Source organism: Lactuca sativa, chromosome 4, assembly GCF_002870075.4.
Source record: "Lactuca sativa cultivar Salinas chromosome 4, Lsat_Salinas_v11, whole genome shotgun sequence".
In the NCBI taxonomy this organism is placed as follows: domain Eukaryota; kingdom Viridiplantae; phylum Streptophyta; class Magnoliopsida; order Asterales; family Asteraceae; genus Lactuca; species Lactuca sativa.
Genome location: NC_056626.2, coordinates 181,129,058 through 181,147,276, shown reverse-complemented (window position 1 = coordinate 181,147,276; position 18,219 = coordinate 181,129,058). Strand labels below are relative to the sequence as shown.

Genomic DNA, 18,219 nt, shown 5'->3' with positions numbered 1-18,219 from the left:
TAATCCTCTGTTCTCATGATATCAGCCAGACAAATACATGGAACAACGTCGTACTTATTGTCCAGCAGTTTGTTTCCCGATTTTCGATTTGTTTGACAAAGAACTTAATCGAACACATCAATTTAGTTCTGACCGGCCGGTACATAGGTCACAACAAAATCATCGAGGGGCCCAGATATCGCTTCTATTTCTAGAAGGAACAGATAAACTTCGACTCATATGCTTGTTCTACTACTTGTTGAATTATACACAAAGGCACGTTTTATAACATCAAGTTACTGATGCATTTACGTGCAATCAATGCACAACCAACTCATAGGTAACAATTCATATCTCTAGGTTTGAAGATTTATATGATATTACCGTCTCACGATCACTCGAGATAAATTCCATGAAGTGATACAAGTGAGCGTGGGTTTATTCCAATACTCATAACTTATGAGCACTCATGAATGTTGTAGCAACCATTGCTATGACTAAACCCATTTAGCCATCTACAAACTCGATTCATGACAGTCTTGATTCATACCTACTTCCAACATATGAACGACTGTGGAGTGTTTAAATAACTTAGTCATTCGGAAAGAATAACCTAGCTATTTTGGAAGTCAAAACATGCAAAGTGAAACACAATAATAATCGAATCCAATATGGTCTCAGAACCCTTTTGAATATAAATAGAACCACCTTTTATTTATCACCATATTGATTACACATTATTCATTGTATAATGTTTCAAACAATCAACTTAAGACTTGAATAAAAACAACAGTCGTCCCATGCTCCTGGCATGTACACTTTGTTATTCTAAACAATAGTTATGCCATACTCCAAGTATGCACACTATGTTTGTCTATGATCCTTACATTGTGATGTAGATCAATTGAACATGATTCCAATGATACTCATTTCACAATCCCAAATCCTTATTGTAAATGTGAGAATCCCCGATTCCTATCATTTACCAAAAAAATCTGTTAGATTTTAAACTTTTATGCAATGTTCCTCTTGTAATGATTATGCACAAAGTCACCAAAACCTTGTCACCAGTCATTACAGAGTATTCCAAAGAAGGTCAACTTCTATGGAACGCAAGTCTCATATTCAAAGTAAATTGCTTTGAACATCCTTCTTGCATTAAGGTTTTCTAATCTTACATAGATTGAATAACTTCCACCTATGGAGACATTTCCATAGTCCCATTTTGACTATCACTTCCGAACAAGAGTTACTTCTTTTCAGAATATGTCAATATGGTCCTTTCTGACAACTTACATCATACTTCCAACTTTCCCTGAGCAACCAATCTTTGGCGAACCTCAGATTGTCCTCGACAATTGCTTAATCACTTTAGTCATATCCAGTTCTAGACTTTTCCCTTCTCAATGCCTTAAGCATTTGGAAAATTTAGAAAAGATGAATATTATATCACATGCAATCGATCCTATATCCGAAGCATATGGGACACGATTCATGATGTTTGATATAAAGACATGATACTAGACAAGTCTTTTGCTACAATATTTTTTATTTGCCATGTTTTCAAAATTTAACTATGAAGAGGGATGCCGTAATCATAATCAAATTTTGAAAACGCAATATATATAGAATTTCTTCAAGTTGAACCATTCCAACATAAAATTCATATATATATATATATATATATATATATATATATATATATATATATATATATATATATATATATATATTCTTGACTAAAGATGATTAAAATCTCAATCTAAGCTTTAGAATTGAAACGAAGTATAATTTCCTCTCCCTTAATTATAGCAAAACAACTTTTCAACCCCTGCAACTTCACGAATTGAAACTTTGTTTTCTATAATTAACATTGCTAACTTGCAACACTAAACGTAATAATCATGCTCCCACTAACATGATGATTATCAGCATAACACTTATGCTCCCACTAGCTCTGACATATTTCCAGAAATTTGCTGGACTTCTGAAATTTAGATTCATACACCCTTTCTTAGATAGCTCACATGTGTGTCTTAACAATTTTCAGGACTATGAAAAGGGATGTCGTAATCATAGTCTCAATTGCTTAGGCATTTGCCATTTCTCACAAGTCCATGTTAGTGTGCCGGTTAACCACACGCGCTCCACTAACGACTTTTGAAAATGCAAATAACACAATTGATATCTACGTAAAATCTACTTAGTGAAAGCGTTTCCTCACCATCATTTTCATGAATCGGAGAGAAACCTTATGACACTTAGATTTTATAGTGTATGAGTTCCTATCCATGTGAATTTGTCAAAACCATAATCACAAGATAAGGTTAGTGATAAATTCAGCCTTACATGGATTAAACTTGTTCAATCTTAGTTTCTTGTCACCTTGGTAGCACAAGGCCCACCAATGCTTCCAAGTTGAACTCTGATAACTTACATGCAAATTCAACTTATTTGAAGTAGGTACAAAAATAAGAATCATGTCAACACGATAGGTTGCAAACCTTAAGTCGTGTGCTAGTGATAAATTACAGGTTTTACTCTTGATTAAATCTTGAAACTTTTTCGGGATCTTTAAGGCTCCCACTGTCCCCTTAACATATAAGTTTCCCCAGTCAAGAACCATTCCTTGACAAAACAAATATTCAAGGGATAGTGCGGATTCTTATCAAGACTAACACTTCACACAATTGGTCTTAGTTGGTCTTTGTCTCATCCAAGACATCACAACTTACCAATCTCAAATGTACAAGAATAGAAAACATTTTACTCTTACATTTGACTAGTGTTAATAAATCTTCCTTTATGTCACTCAAAGTTACAATCTTGGAGTATGACCCTAAGAATTATTTTGGAACGAAGTATGACTCATCTTCTCGATCTTAACCAATCCAACAATTCATGACCTCTCTTCTTAGCCATAACAATGCACTAAGACATCCTTAGAGTATGAATTTGTGATATGGTTTCATAATCATTAAGATGATCATGAAATACGATACTAAAGTACTCTCCTATCCTTTCAGATTTGAGAAACTTTTATCTTTCTGCCTGATTTGATTCTTCTCATTTGTTTTGTCATACATTGTAACCTTTCCAATGTTACAGAATTATACTTAACCTTATAAGTATAATCATATTTACTAATCTTTAGTAAATCATGACAAATCAATCTTTGTGGTGGACCTTGACTAGCGCACACCCAGTGTACCTAATTCCTTAGTCCTTCAATTGACTCACATATACATGTGATCAAAGAATTAGTCTTAATTTTCAAAGATGAAAATTCTCATTCATCATACAATACAACTTGTATGATTCCAAGTTTCTGTCCAATTGAAACTTGGGTGATGAAAACATTCTTCATTCGGTAAATTCAGACACTACCACAAATGAAGGAATCAAATCCACTTTCCAATATTGCTATTACTGGAAACATATAAGCAACAATTTTCCACAGATGCCATTGTAAGGATATTTTTAAAATAAATAAAATAAACCCCTTTTTTTTCTTTTTTTTTAAAACTTTTCGGAAAAATTTATCCTTACAATCCACATGAAAACCTTGTTGTTATCTATTCATAAGCAATATATTTAAGCAACAGCTCAAAATTCTTATTACCGAACCATGCGATCGAAACCCACCTTCGCAATCAGAATCAACATATACTTATTTTAAGCTTCCTATCTTTTCTTTGATTCTTAAAAACATCAGCATGTGACCCATTCACATTATGTAATAAGAATCTCCAAATAGGAACTTAATAGAGTTAGATAGTGGACTTTACCCGAAGTAGAGTCAAACTTTTTGACTTGATCAATCTTATGATCTTTCAGGTAAATATGGCAGCTTCACAACCAATGCCCCTTCCTTTGGCAACAAAACACATGGACCCTTTGGTAATGGCACATGAGACTATCTCAGACTTAGCCTTTCGCTTTACCATTTGGTCAACGGAGTTGACTATGGCCGATCCCTTTCCATTGGGAAGAGAAATCCTTTTCTAGATATCCAATGCTACCATTGTCAATGTCCATGTAGACTTGGGAAGTTGTTCTTTTAATCAAATTTGCTTTACTAGTGTTCCGAATCATTACTTATTCCACAACACCAAGCAAAAGGATAACATCATTAAGGGTCATATCATAGTCTGTCTCATAGTAGTCCCAAAGAGACTCACTATGTTACTAAGAAAGTGATTGAACATCCAACTTTCACGAGACTTTGACACCCAACTCTCCCGGCTTGTCAATATGTGACTTTATCTCCAAGATGTGAGCACACATAGACTATGCTTGCCAATAGGGATTGAGTGACTTTAAACTTTTCAAGAACTTGTGGGTGAGGGAGAATAATTGGAGGAGGTGGAGGAAGTGAAGCATGATGTTAAGGGACACCATCTTCAAGAGATTTGGGAAGATCATAGTTGTCTGAACCAGACATCTATAATGGGAGAAAATCAAGTTAGTTGATTCAAAGTCCTTAATATAACACCCAATATGAAATATTAAGGCTAGGACCCAACACAATATTTTATAATTTGGAAGAAGGATGCCGTAATCCAAGCTATAAAATATTTGAAGGTAGGCGAATGACGATTCACCAATTTCCACCATGAAAAACGAAATAATTTATTAGGTTTTAATTGGATTTGAAATTCCTAGATCTTTTGAGATTCATTGAACTTTTCAATGGCATGTTTCAATCTCGAGTGTGCCCTCTCAAATTTTGTGACTGGGATGCCGAGGATCACAAAACAAGGTGTGAATAACCATACCAATTCACTTGGTACCCTTAATATTATCACCTAATCAATGTGCCGGTTAACCACACACGCTCCATTGATCTATGACAAACATTAAGTCACCCTTCATGATCCTTACTAGTCCAAGTTAGTGTGCCGGTTAACCACACACGCTCCACCAACGACTTGGTAAGGTACAAAGTGTGAATTCCATTGGCTAGCACCAAATTCACATTTTTCCTAAAGTAACTAAGATTGGGAATTAAATAAAAAAATATTTAGTTACTTTATAATAATCATTATACTTTTAATGAGAATTTAAAGTCATTGTCCTACCTGTTCGGCTAACGACCCTCCACCAGTCAAGCAAGCGGTGGGTGAGAGTGGACACCCACTAAGTTGCCATTTTATAGGCAACAACCTTATACCCACCTTATAGACCGACTTCGTGAATGAGGCCTACTAACGGTAAAACGACTTGTTCTTATACATATATATAATAATTAACCATTAATGTTATAAATAGTATAAGGGTAGAATTTTAACTTTTAAAACTTCAAGGGTATGGAATTAAAGTTTGTGTGAGACTTTACAAATTCCAAAACTTGAGGGCAAGTTTTGAACAATTCATAAACTTTTGGATATTCATAACTTATGAGTTTTTAATTAAGTGTTTAAAACTTTTAATGAAGAGTCTCTTGGAAATCCATAACTTGAGGACAAGTTATGAAGTCCATCAACAATTTCAAGAATCATATGAACACATATAAACTTGAAATTTTGATTATAACTTTGAAATTGGTCCACCATCATCATTACCACATCAAAAACAGGTTTTATGAGTCCAAAACAGTTTAAGGTAATGATTCTAGACCAATTCCAGCACCAAAACTCGAAGATATGCTGTCTGGGGTTCCAACTCGTCGAGTGCATGAACCAACTCGCCGAGTTGGATGAATTTTGTCTTGGACTCGTCGAGTCCCTTCATGGACTCGGCGAGTCTGCTGTGCAGACAGCACATAAACTTCGATTTTCAGCAATTTGCATCAAGTATTCAAGAAAACAAGCCTAGGTTCTGATACCACTGTTGGGTTTTGAGCAATCTAACACTTCCTAAGTATGCATGCAACCCTAATAAACCTTGGATCTATGTTTATCTAATACATGCAAAATAATAATTTTTCCAAGGTTCATAACCTATCTAACATGGCATGGGGTACTTTTAAACATAAAAGAATTAGATGAGATTACATACCTTTTGATGATGAGTTTGATTCCTAAGGAGTTTGAGGGCCAAGCACCAATAGTGTGAATGCCTCAAATGGAATCACAAATCACCACAAACTCTTGGAAAACTTTAGAGAGAGTGTATACACACATAGAAAATCGGCCACACACACAAAACCACACTAGTGGCTATTTCATGCAACATAAGCATGCTTATATAGTGTGCATGGTTAGGGTGAAACCCTAATAACCCATGACCTTTCCTTTTCCAAGGATCCATGGGTTAATAGCTCCATGGATCATCCATGGACTTCCACATAAGCCTAGCCCATTAACAAATGAGTGTTAGCCCACACCATATAAAACAATAGCCCACAATTTAATTAGTCTTCCTTTTAATCTCTAAATTAATTCATAATTAATTTAAGACTAACACTAATTAAATAACTTCATATTAATATATTATAACTTACAATATATTAATAAACATATGTGTATAACTCTCATAAAATTATCCATAAATAGTTTGGATGAAATGCAACCCAAATGGACCATGCCGGGTCGGGTCAAGTATATACCAAATAAGTTATGGACTTAGACACCTTATCCAACAGTTAGTTGTTTAAAACACTAATTGCATGCCTATATATGCCATTATATGTCATTTAGGACTTGTTTGTGTCTCGGGAATTCATTCGTGGAACTTCTCATCCTTACACGAATCTGCAATTAAATCACCCACATAAGGTGAGTTCATACCCCTATAATCAATCTTTTAAATGTTTTTAAATGCTTTTAGGGGGGGGGGGGGAATACAAGTTGAACACAATGATAATTGTGTAAATGTTATTTTTGATAACCATCATATTCAAAGGATTTCTTATACTTTATAAGTGATCAAAACCATTTCAAAAACTTTTTTAAGTTATGTTACTTTAATTGTTTATAAAACATCGTTTTTAAAGTACAATCATAACTAAGTAGATAAATGAGTCTTTTATTCAAGTCAGTAACTGTTCAAACAAACATACTAGTAAACTATAAAGGGTATAGTTTAGGGGTTCAGATCATACAATAACAAGAACAAAAGGAACATACGATAACAAGAACAAGATAACAATATTGTGAAACCACTACTTCACGACTTAGCAATATACTTGTTAGGTCACATTTTGTAACCAGAGTCTCGTGGAGGGAGAGCGTGAGTTTGTGTATAGATCTATACTGGATTGACCATCCTCCACCTTGTTGCTAGCTACAGTGGGACCTGCAGGTTTACGGGTGACAAATGTTATACCATTTCGATGTATTTGGAACGTCGTGTCTTATACTAGTCAATCAAGCATGGTTACAATCATCTCACATTTTAACCTTAATTAAAAAAAACAGATTTTAAGGTAGTTAGTACATTCAGTTAAGAGGGGGCCTATAATGCTAACTTTATGATTCCTTAGTAGATACATCAGGGATATATATTAATCGGGTCCGACAGACAGTAGGATGTGTGCTTTCTGCTTCATTTCTTGTTCCTTGTTTGGTTGTGGGCTTAGAGCGGATACACCCACTCTACTATCTATTCGATCTTAGATATATATATATATATATATATATATATATATATATATATATATATATATTCCGTATACACCCAATAATCATAAGGGGTACCAGGTATAGGTCAGGTCATAGTATACAGATTCAATACGCCGTTTTCTAGTATAAAAACATACTTTTCAGATAGAACATGTAGTAGACTAAACTAGAAACTTATCAGTAAAAGGGTTTAACCCATTTTATTAAACCAGTATAACTTAAAGGACCTTTAGTGGTTAATTCTATAATACCTTCGTTTATACATCAGGGTTATATATAATTAATAACTGATAGGCAGTTGGATGTGTGCTTTCCGCCTTACTTCCTGTTCCTTGTTTCGTTGTGGGCTTAAGGAAGATTCACACAATTAACTATCCGTTCGATATTATATTATATATAGCTTGTATAAACTAAGTGATTATAGAAGGAACTATGTGGTTGCTATTTTTTACTAAAGGAAATAAGGGTTTTTCTTAAAGAATGTTTTCATCAAATAAAGGAACTATTATAGTTAACTCCATGAGTGCCAAATGAATCCATCAGGGTGATGTACAGTAAAGATCTAACAAACAATGGGATGTGTGACTTCCGTGTCATTCCCTGTTCCTTGTTTGGTTGTGGGCTTAGGGCAGATTCACACAATCGATTGTCTGTTTACTCTAAATTGTATATAACATGTATCCATTTAGTACTCATAGAAAGGATTGTAGAGTCATTTTACTTATCATTCATCATATCAGAAAATACAGGATTTTTTGGAGGAACAGACGAACTTTTCTAAAAAGAACTTACAACTTACTTTACATCACCTAAATCTTATGAGCTCACCGGCTTAAATGCTGATCTACTCTTTCAAAATAACTTGTATTCTCGGGAAACTAGTAGACATGTACGCACGCTGGGATTCAGAAGATGGAGCATAGTAGCTTCATGTCTTGTTTTTTTATTTACTTTTGTATTCAATCTTTTGTGAATCACTACTTTGTAAATACTTTAATATTATTACAATGGTTGTTTGTTACTATGATTACTATGATACATGTATTGTGATACTAAACATGACATCCTCTTCCCCCGAATGTTTCCGTCGTTCCGGTTTGGGGGTGTGAAAAGGGTCGAGGGTATTCCAACCCGATGGTTGATTTGACCCATAGTATGTTGGCATTCCAACGTGATGGTTGAGGGGAGGGGCTATTCCAACCCGATGGTTGATTGGACCAATAGTATGTTGGCATTCCAACCCGATGGTTGAGGGCCCGGGATATTCCAACTCGATGGTTGTAACATCCAAAATTCCGTACCAATTTAGACTTTTTAAAACATGTCGAGTTCATCAAAACATTACAACTTTGTTTTCAAAATATTGATCATCAGATTTTTCCCAGAAACATAAACACAATAGGAGGAGCTTTACGATCACTTATTGGCCTTGCCTCGATCTCTAATGTACCTAAAACAATAAACTGAAACTGTAAGCCCGAAAGCTTAGTGAGTTACCCCCAAAATACAGAGACACATACAGTCCACATAACAATATCAACATTAACATATCATATCATTCAAAACAAAACAGCATGCACTGGGTCCACAGCTTTACAAGCTGGAGTACCCCCTGGATCCTCAGAATGAGTCTGGAATGCCTACCGGGCCCTCAGCTGGTATCTGGAATGTCATCGAGCCCTCAGTACGAGTCTGGAATGCCTACTGGGCCCTCAGCTCGTATCTGGAATGCTCTCGGGTCCTCAGTATGAGTCTGGAATGCCTACCGGGCCCTCAGCTCATATCTGGAATACTCTAGGGTTTTTTGGCTACCGCGTGGAGCAGTACAACCTCAACCCATCCCACATAACATGTCGACGTGTATCATGACTAAATCACATACAGATAATCATACAGTATCACAGGCAGTCCTACAGATCTACTCGACTAGCATATCAACTGGCATTCATCACTAACTCAACTCAACATATCACTAACTACTAGGATATCAAATTAAAGGGTCGGCCTTGGTGCCTTAGATCCCTTAGTATAGTGAGGATAACTCACCTCGTAGATGTCAGCTCGGTAATAAATCACAGCTCTCCGATCACTCGTCAAAGACTCCACCACCTATTACCACATTACGAACATGATCATAAGTCTTTATCCTCACAGAGTACTTCATAACCCAACTAGCTAACCTTGGTCAAAGTCAAAGTCCTTAGTCAAGGTCAACAGTCCATGTTGACTTTAACTAGTAGAGTACCCTTGGCTACTCGCCGAGTTCCTTGAAATCCTTACCTACTCGCCGAGTCACCGGGGTGACTCGTCGAGTTCCCACGATTCTCGATTGAGTCCCTATGGCCACCCGTCGAGTTTCCTTCTCGTAACACGTCGACACACATGTATTCCTAATTTGGGGAAAACTCATCTGACTCGCCGAGTTGTTCATGCAACTCGTCGAGTCTATGGAAATCTTCATCGGACTCGTCGAGTTGTTCATCCAACTCGTCGAGCCCATGGCTATCTTCATATGACTCGCCGAGTCGCCCTTGCGACTCGCCGAGTTCCTTTAGTCCTTAAGCCATACAGACCCATTTTAAGCCATGCAAAGGTTCCAAATTACAGATCCAAGCTCCCAGGGCATTCCTTTCACGTAAAGTTGCAAACTTTACGTGCATGCATGGCTAAAAAGGTTCTTAATGCCAAAACTAAGCTCTTAATGGGTTTCATGCACAAGCGGGGCCTCATTCACGACCAAGACAGGAACTTTATGAATCTAGAACTCGGGAAAGGTCCAGATCTGAAGTTACAACTTCAGATCTAGCTCATGTCTTGCAATATCACCTTACTCAAACCATAAAACCCTAGATTTCCACCATATGAGATATAGAAGGAAAAAGAGATAAAGATGTCGACTTGATACCTTCAATGGGTGCTAAATGAGGTAGATTTCGGATTTCCCACTCCTTCCTTGCTCCTATCCCCTTGTTCTCCAAGTTCTTCCTCCCACAAGCCCTCCTTCCAAGCTTACAAAGCACAAGAAAGACACAATACACGGTTAGGGTTTTCTATGAACTCTTACTGACTGCAAGGAGGCCAAATGAGGCTTATGCCTCCTTAAATAGAGGGCAGAACCCAGGACTTAGGGTTTCTTCTGCCAGCTCCTAATCGTCGAGTCCCTTTATGGACTCGGCGAGTAGGTCACTAAATATGCGATCCCACCTCGTTGCTACTCGACGAGTAGCGCACCCTTAACTCGTTGAATAGGACTTAAACCAAAGAGATTCTTGCTTAAATCCATACCTAAGAATCGGGGCGTTACAATTCTCCCCCACTTGAACTAGAGTTGTCCTCGAAGTCTTTTGGAATAAATAACGATGGGTAGTGCTCGCGCATCTCTGCCTCCAGCTCCCATGTCCACTCGGATGCCTTTCGATGTTCCCACAACACCTTCACCAAAGGTATCTCCTTGTTCCGCAAAATCTTTTTCTTCCTCTCCAAGATGGCCACAGGCCTCTCCACATAGTTCAGGCGCTCATCGACTTGAATATCATTCAGCGATACAACCGCCTCCTGGTCCATGATGCACTTCCGTAACTGCGACACATGGAACGTGCTGTGAATCCGGCTAAGCTCCTCCGGAAGCTCAAGCCTATAAGTCACCTTGCTAACCCTGGCAGTGATCCTGAATGGCCTAATATATCGAGGGGCCAATTTTCCCCTCTTCCTGAAGTAGATCACACCCTTCCAGGGCGAGACCTTTAGGAGTACCATATCACCCACCTGAAATTCCAACTCATATCGGTGTCTGTCGGCATAATTCTTCTGCCGACTCTGAGCGGTTTGTAGTCACTGCCTGATCTGCTGAATCTTCTCAGTAGTCTGCAAGACCACCTCCGTCTGACCCATCACCCTATGACCAACCTCACCCTAACAAACTGGGGTGCGACACCTCCGCCCGTACAACAGCTGGAATGGTGGGCGCCAAGACTAGAATGATAGTTGTTGTTGTAGGCGAACTTCGTGAGCGGTAAGTGAGAATCCCAACTTCCACCGAAGTCAATGAAACACGCCCTCAACATATCCTCGAGGTTTTGAATAGTCCGCTCACTCTGGCTGTCCGTCTGCGGGTGTAATGCTGTGCTGAAGTGCAATTGTGTGCCCAGCTCCTCGTGAAATTTATGTCAGAAGCGGGAGGTAAACCTGACATCCCGATTAGAGATAATGGAAATGGGAATCCCATAGCGAGACACGATCTCGCAAACGTATATTTCGGCCAACGTTTTGGCCGACGAACTCTCCCGTATGGCCAAGAAATGGGCACTCTTGGTCAATCGATCCACGATGACCCAAATGGCATCAAAACCTTTCGCCATCCTTGGTAGCTTTGTGATAAAGTCCATCATGATCTGCTCCCATTTCCACATGGGAATCTCCAGGGGCTGGAGCTTGTCATGCGGCCTCTGGTGCTCGGCCTTGACCATCCTACAGGTCAAGCACCTCTCGACGTACCAAGCAATCTCGCGCTTCATACATGGCCACCAATAGCTCAAACTCAAATCCCGGTACATCTTGGTGGCCCCCGGGTGAATAGAGAAATGAGACTTATGAGCCTCCACCATAACCATCTGCCAAACCCCACTAGACACTGGAACCCAAACCCGACCGCATCGGGTCAGTAAACCCCGACTATCCTGCACGAACCTGGTATTCTCACCCTTGATCCTCTCCAACTTCCAATTCTCCGGTCGTATGCACTCTACCTGGGCATCTCTGATCAAACTCACAAGCGGAGAATCCACCGCTATCCTCATACATATCGCGGGGGTAGAAGATCCAGCCGACTTACGGCTCAAAGCATCCGCAACCACATTCGCTTTACCAGGGTGGTAAAGGATTTCACAATCGTAGTCCTTGACTACATCCAGCCACTTGCGTTGCCTCATGTTCAGGTTCGGCTGATCCATGATATGTCTCAAGCTCTTGTGATTCGTGTAAATGGTACAACGGACCCTATAAAGGTAATGTCTCCATATCTTGAGGGCGAACACCACCGCCCCCAGCTCCAAGTCATGCATAGGGTATCTCGCTTCATGTGGCTTCAGCTGCCGCGATGCGTAGGCTATAACTCGTCCTCTCTGCATGAGGGCTGCCCCTGAACCTGTGATGGATGCATCACAGAACACCACAAAATCCTCAACTCCCTCCGGGAGTCTCAAGATTGGTGCCTCACACAAACGCTGACGGAGGGTCTCAAACGCCCTTTACTGTTCGGGGCCCCACCAGAAATCCACCCCTTTCCTTGTCAGACGAGTGAGGGGTACTGCAATCTTGGAGAAATCCCGTATAAATCTCCGGTAGTATCCTGCCAACCCCAGAAAACTCCTAATATCCGAGGGAGATTTTGGGACCTCCAATTGCATAACTGCCTCGATTTTGGCCGGATCGACCAAAATTCCTTCCTAGTTGACGAGATGTCCGAGGAACTAGACCTCTCGCAACCAAAACTCGCACTTCAAGAACTTGGCGTGCAACCATTCTCGTCTCAGGACTCCCAATAACTCTCACAGATGCTCCTCATGCTGCTCTTGGGTCTTGGAATACACCAAGATATCATCTATAAACACTATGATCGAGCGGTCAAACATCGGTCTGCAGACCCGATTCATCAGGTCCATAAACACCGCTGGCGCGTTGGTGAGCCCAAACGGCATCACCATGAACTCGTAATGTTCATAACGAGTTCGGAACGCGGTCTTCTCCACGTCCTCCTCTCTGACCCTGACCTGATGATACCCAGATCTCAAGTATATCTTGGAAAACCAAGATGCGCCATGCAACTGATCGAAGAGGTCGTCTATCCTCGGGAGTGGGTAACGGTTCTTCACCATTAACTTGTTCAACTCCCGGTAATCAATGCACATCCGGTGCGAGCCGTCCTTCTTTCGGACAAAAAGAATCGGCGCTCCCCATGGAGAACTGCTAGGTCGAATGAACTGCTTGCCCAGCAGTTCCTGTAGTTGCGACGACAGCTCCTGCATCTCTGGTGGCGCCAATCAGTATGACGCCTTAGCGATAGGGGCCACACCTGGCACCAGGTCAATCCTGAACTCAACCTGCCTCTCCGGAGGTATCCCTGGCAACTCTTCTGGAAACACATCTGCAAACTCCCTAACCACAATTAAATCCGAAACCGAGGTCTGGTCCCTGATTCGCGTATCTACCAAATACGCTAGATAACCCATATACCCATGATGAATGTACTGTGGAGCCCTGGCAGCTGAACAAAACCCTGATCCTACTCTGGTTCCCTCACCATATACAACTAGCTCCCCCCCACTTGGGGTTCGAACCACCACTCGCTGGCCCTCACAATAAATCATTGCACCGAACCGACTAAGCTAATCCATGCCAACAATCACGCACACCTCCCCCATGGGGATCGGAATCAAATCTATTGGAAAAGACACCCCAAAAATCTCCAAGTCACATCCTCGATAAACTGAAGAAGCAGAAACCCCGTGTTCGTTGGCAATAGACAATCGCAACGGACACTCTAACTCGCCCACTGGCGCACGGAACTCCCTACTAAAAGACTGAGACACGAAGGACCGACTCGCCCCCGAGTCAAATAAGACCAAAGCAGGCAAAGAGTTCACCAAAAACATACCTAATCATAGGTTCAACAGATAAATAAAATGAGATGAGGATAGAAACATACTAGCAACCACATCTGGTGCTGCTCTGGCCTCCTCCGCCGTGAGCTGGAAAGCACGACCCTGAGCCTTCGAAGGCTCTACCCTAACTGGTCTCCCATCCGTGATCCTCAAAGTAGCTGACGCTGCCGACTGCACCGGCTTGGCAGCAAGTAGTGGATAGTTGGCCCTCACGTGACCAACTTGATTGCATTGATAACATAACCTCATACCTTGAACTAGGGTGGCCTGGCAACAATCCTTCGCGTAGTGCCCCTCCTTGCCACACCTGTGGCACCCACTACCAACCCGACACACACCAGAATGACCCTTGCCACACTTCCCACAAGTACGGCCCTGCTGACCTCTGGTCCTAGTATCAGCGGTCTTAGGCCGCTTCGGCGCCGGCTGTGACAATACCGAGGACGGCCGCTGCTCCCTTAGCTGCAGCTCAATCTTTAACTCCCACCGTCTGGCGACCTCCTACAACTCCAGAAGAGTATCACATCGCTGGGTAGATAAAAACTGTTGGATATTAGTCTTGAGCATACTCAGATAACGGGTCATCTGAGACTGCTCGGAAGCATACTCTGGGCAGAACATCGTCCCCTCGGTGAACATGATATGTGCATACTTAGTTCATATTAAGTGTAGATTTTTATTCATTTATTAGCTAAATTATTGCATTTTATGGACAAAAGGTACTTAAAAGTGTTTGAATTACGTTTTCAGTCCAAAAATGAAGCTCGAAAGCAAAAGGAAGCAGGAGAAGCGGTTGAGAGTTCGAGAATGGAACAAAGAAGAAAAACACTAAAAATAACACCTACTCGGCGAGTAGGGTCGACTACTCGGCGACTCCAAGCGAAGATTCGAGAAGATAAAGACTCGGAAACGCAGAGACTTATCACATTACGGGGACAGAGAGATGGACTCGACGAGTCGGCACCTGACTCGACGAGTCGATTCATATATATAAAGATAACTCCTCATAACGATGGGGAAGAATTCTAGAACGATTCTAGAGAGTTTAGCTGTGATTAAGAAGTCAGAAAAAACCTAGAAGACGAAGTTATAAGCTAGAATTCAATTCCGAAGGAAGAATTGAGGCAAATTTCATCATTCTACTTAATCTTTTGTTTTGTCATTATGGTTAAACAATTAGACTCTGTTTGTTTGCTGTTATTTACTTCAATTATGAGCGAAAACCTTTAGACTTCTATTTGGGGATACAAAATTGATACTATGGTTTGATTATTGGTAGGATTAATTCTAAGTTGGTGATTTTTGTTATTTTAGCTTGCTAAAGAACCTTGTGTGTGAATAATAATTAATTTTCTGTTAATAGGAAGATAATTAATTAGCATGAACATCTATTGATTATCAACCTCATATGCTATGTGACCACTTTATCATATGTCTAGGATTAATGAAAATGAATCTAGAGTTAATAAGAAAATTGAGTTAATTCATGTGCAAGCTTGTGTGATGACCATCAACAAGAAGTTAATTAAAAGATTAAATTAGTTAACTATTGCAAGTCTAAATTAACCCGAATAATTAATCTAGTGAATTTAATTAAATTAGACAACTGGCCACTATTTAAGTTAGTTTATTTGCTAAGGATTAGTGTAGTGAATGCGAATCTAGTCACTTGAATCGGTAACCAACAAAAGAATTAATCCATTTCACCATTACCTTAAAATCAACCATAGGATCAATGGAGTTGAACTAAACAGAAGTTCCTTCCCATTATTGATCTAGTTAATTCTTTGTTTTTCTAAGTTTTAGATTAAGTAATAGTAAGTAAGTTGCTAGTCTTGTAAAACTAGAGAAAACCCCCTACTTATTAATTAATTTAGATAGAATTAGTCTTTAGTTATAATTTGTTGTTCCTTGTGTTCGATACCCTACTTATTTAACTATACCACAGTTGATAGGTTCACTGCCTTTGTGTGTTATTTTATAATTGAAAGTAGGTTTAAAACTAAGTGAGTTTGCACACATCAAGTTTTTGGCGCCGTTGCCGGGGAACGGTTCTAAAATTAACTTTAAATTCTAATTTAATCGATCCTTTGTGTGGGATTTATCTTACACAAAGTTAATTAAAAGGTAATTCAGTAAGTAGTATGAGTTTTAATAAAAATTTGTTTTTAAAGTTACTAGATAATTTTTTTTCTATTTTTGCCTTGAACTCGCCGAGTGCACTCGTGCCGACTCGGCGAGTACATCGCTATTTACAGCTTTAATTTTTTATTTTATTTTTGCTCATTTTACGCGTTTTCTGTTTTGTTTACAGTTATTTCATGACCCGAGGATCTGATACACCTCTGGTCCCTCCTCTTGAAGACCCGGAATCCGCACTAAGGAGGAGCAAAGGCAAAACCGTTGGAGAAACCGCTTCTTCAAAGAACTCACCACTCAAAAACCTCAAATCCGTTTTCAGCAAGAAGAGGAGCAGCAAAACAGGAGCATCCAGTGCCTCTTTGACAATCGGAGACCCAATTCAAGAAGATATCGAGTACGAGACCGAGGAAGAAGAAGAGCCCACATACGAGCACGAATCCGAGTTTGAAGACGATTTAGCTATCACTATGGCTAATATCGATGAAGTCCCCATGGGGGAATGGAAGAAGAGGATGTGCGATGACACCGGCCCGGGACTTGTGCAGCCCGCAATTCCCGCAACCGATACTTTCAAACTAAAAGGCCATATTCTCGCTCTACTCAAGGAGATTCCTTTTTACGGGAAGGATCACGAAGACGCCTACAAGCACTTGGACGAAGTGAATGATGTGGCTGACTACTTCAATGTACCGAATGTTCCACGTGAGACCCAGCTTCTTCACATGCTCCCAGTCACATTCAAAGGTGCTGCAAAGGATTGGTTAAAGTCACTTCCTCCCGCATCGGTCACCACATGGTCCAAGATGAAAGAAGAGTTCATAGACCACTTTTGCCCACCCTCCAAAATAGCCAAGCTAAAGAAAGCCATTGCCAACTTCGAGCAACAACCCGGAGAATCTCTTTATGAAGCTTGGGAAAGGTACAAGAGCTTGCTTAGAAATTGCCCACACCATGACCTTAATAGCCAACAAGAAGTCTCCATCTTCTATGATGGAGTCAATGTCACCACAAGGCAATTGCTCGATTCTCAAGGCCTGCTCATGAAGAAGGCGCCCCTGATAATCAAGGAGTTAATTGAAGAATTCTCTAAGCACTCTAGAGAATACCACAATCCAAGAAATGAAGTAAGTCGGGGGGTAGTGAACTCGGCAAATGATAGCATGGCGGCGGTGATAGCTAAGCTCGATAGTCTAGATAGAAGAATGACAAAAATGGATCAAACAATCCATGCTATTCGGGTTGGATGTGAAAATTGTAGAGGGCCCCATCTCACAAAGGATTGTGATTTGGATGAGAATGGAAACAAGAAGGCTCAAGTATTCTATTCAAGTGGCGATCGATACGACGAGAATTGGCGGAAACCGAAGAAGGAATGGCTCCCATACGAAGAATACAAGAAGGCTAAGGAGGAGAAATACAAGCAGAAAGAGAGGGGATTTTATCAAAAGGAAGAACCGGTGATGGAAAAGAAAGCAGATTTAGAAGAATTGTTCACTAGATGCATAGCCGCGTCCGAAAAGAGACAATGATCACAATGCTGCAATACACGAGACCAAAAATATGCTAAGGAATCAGCAGACATCCATTCTCAACATTGAGAAGCAGCTGGGACAGCTTGCACATCAAGTGAACGAAAGAAGACCGGGTCAACTTCCAAGTAATACCGAAACCAATCCGAGAATGGAGAACGTGAGTGCAGGGACCTCCAGCAATGAATAAATTTTCACACATGCACAGAGAATACACAAGAGGAAGACAGAAAAGGCAGAAGAGTCGGCTCCAGCTAAACCCGAACAGACTCGCCGAGTCCATGCGTAAATGACAAAACTGTCATTCCTTTAAAGCCATATAATCCCCCTTTTCCATTCCCAATC

General features: G+C 40.2%; 1 non-coding gene across 1 annotated transcript; it reads right to left on the bottom strand.

The window, feature by feature from the left end:
- Nucleotides 1-17,196: 17,196 nt before the first annotated feature.
- Nucleotides 17,197-17,303, bottom strand: LOC111907952 (small nucleolar RNA R71). The gene has a single exon (XR_002855720.1). It is a non-coding gene; the product is annotated as a small nucleolar RNA R71 (small nucleolar RNA).
- Between the last annotated feature and the right edge of the window lie 916 nt (nucleotides 17,304-18,219).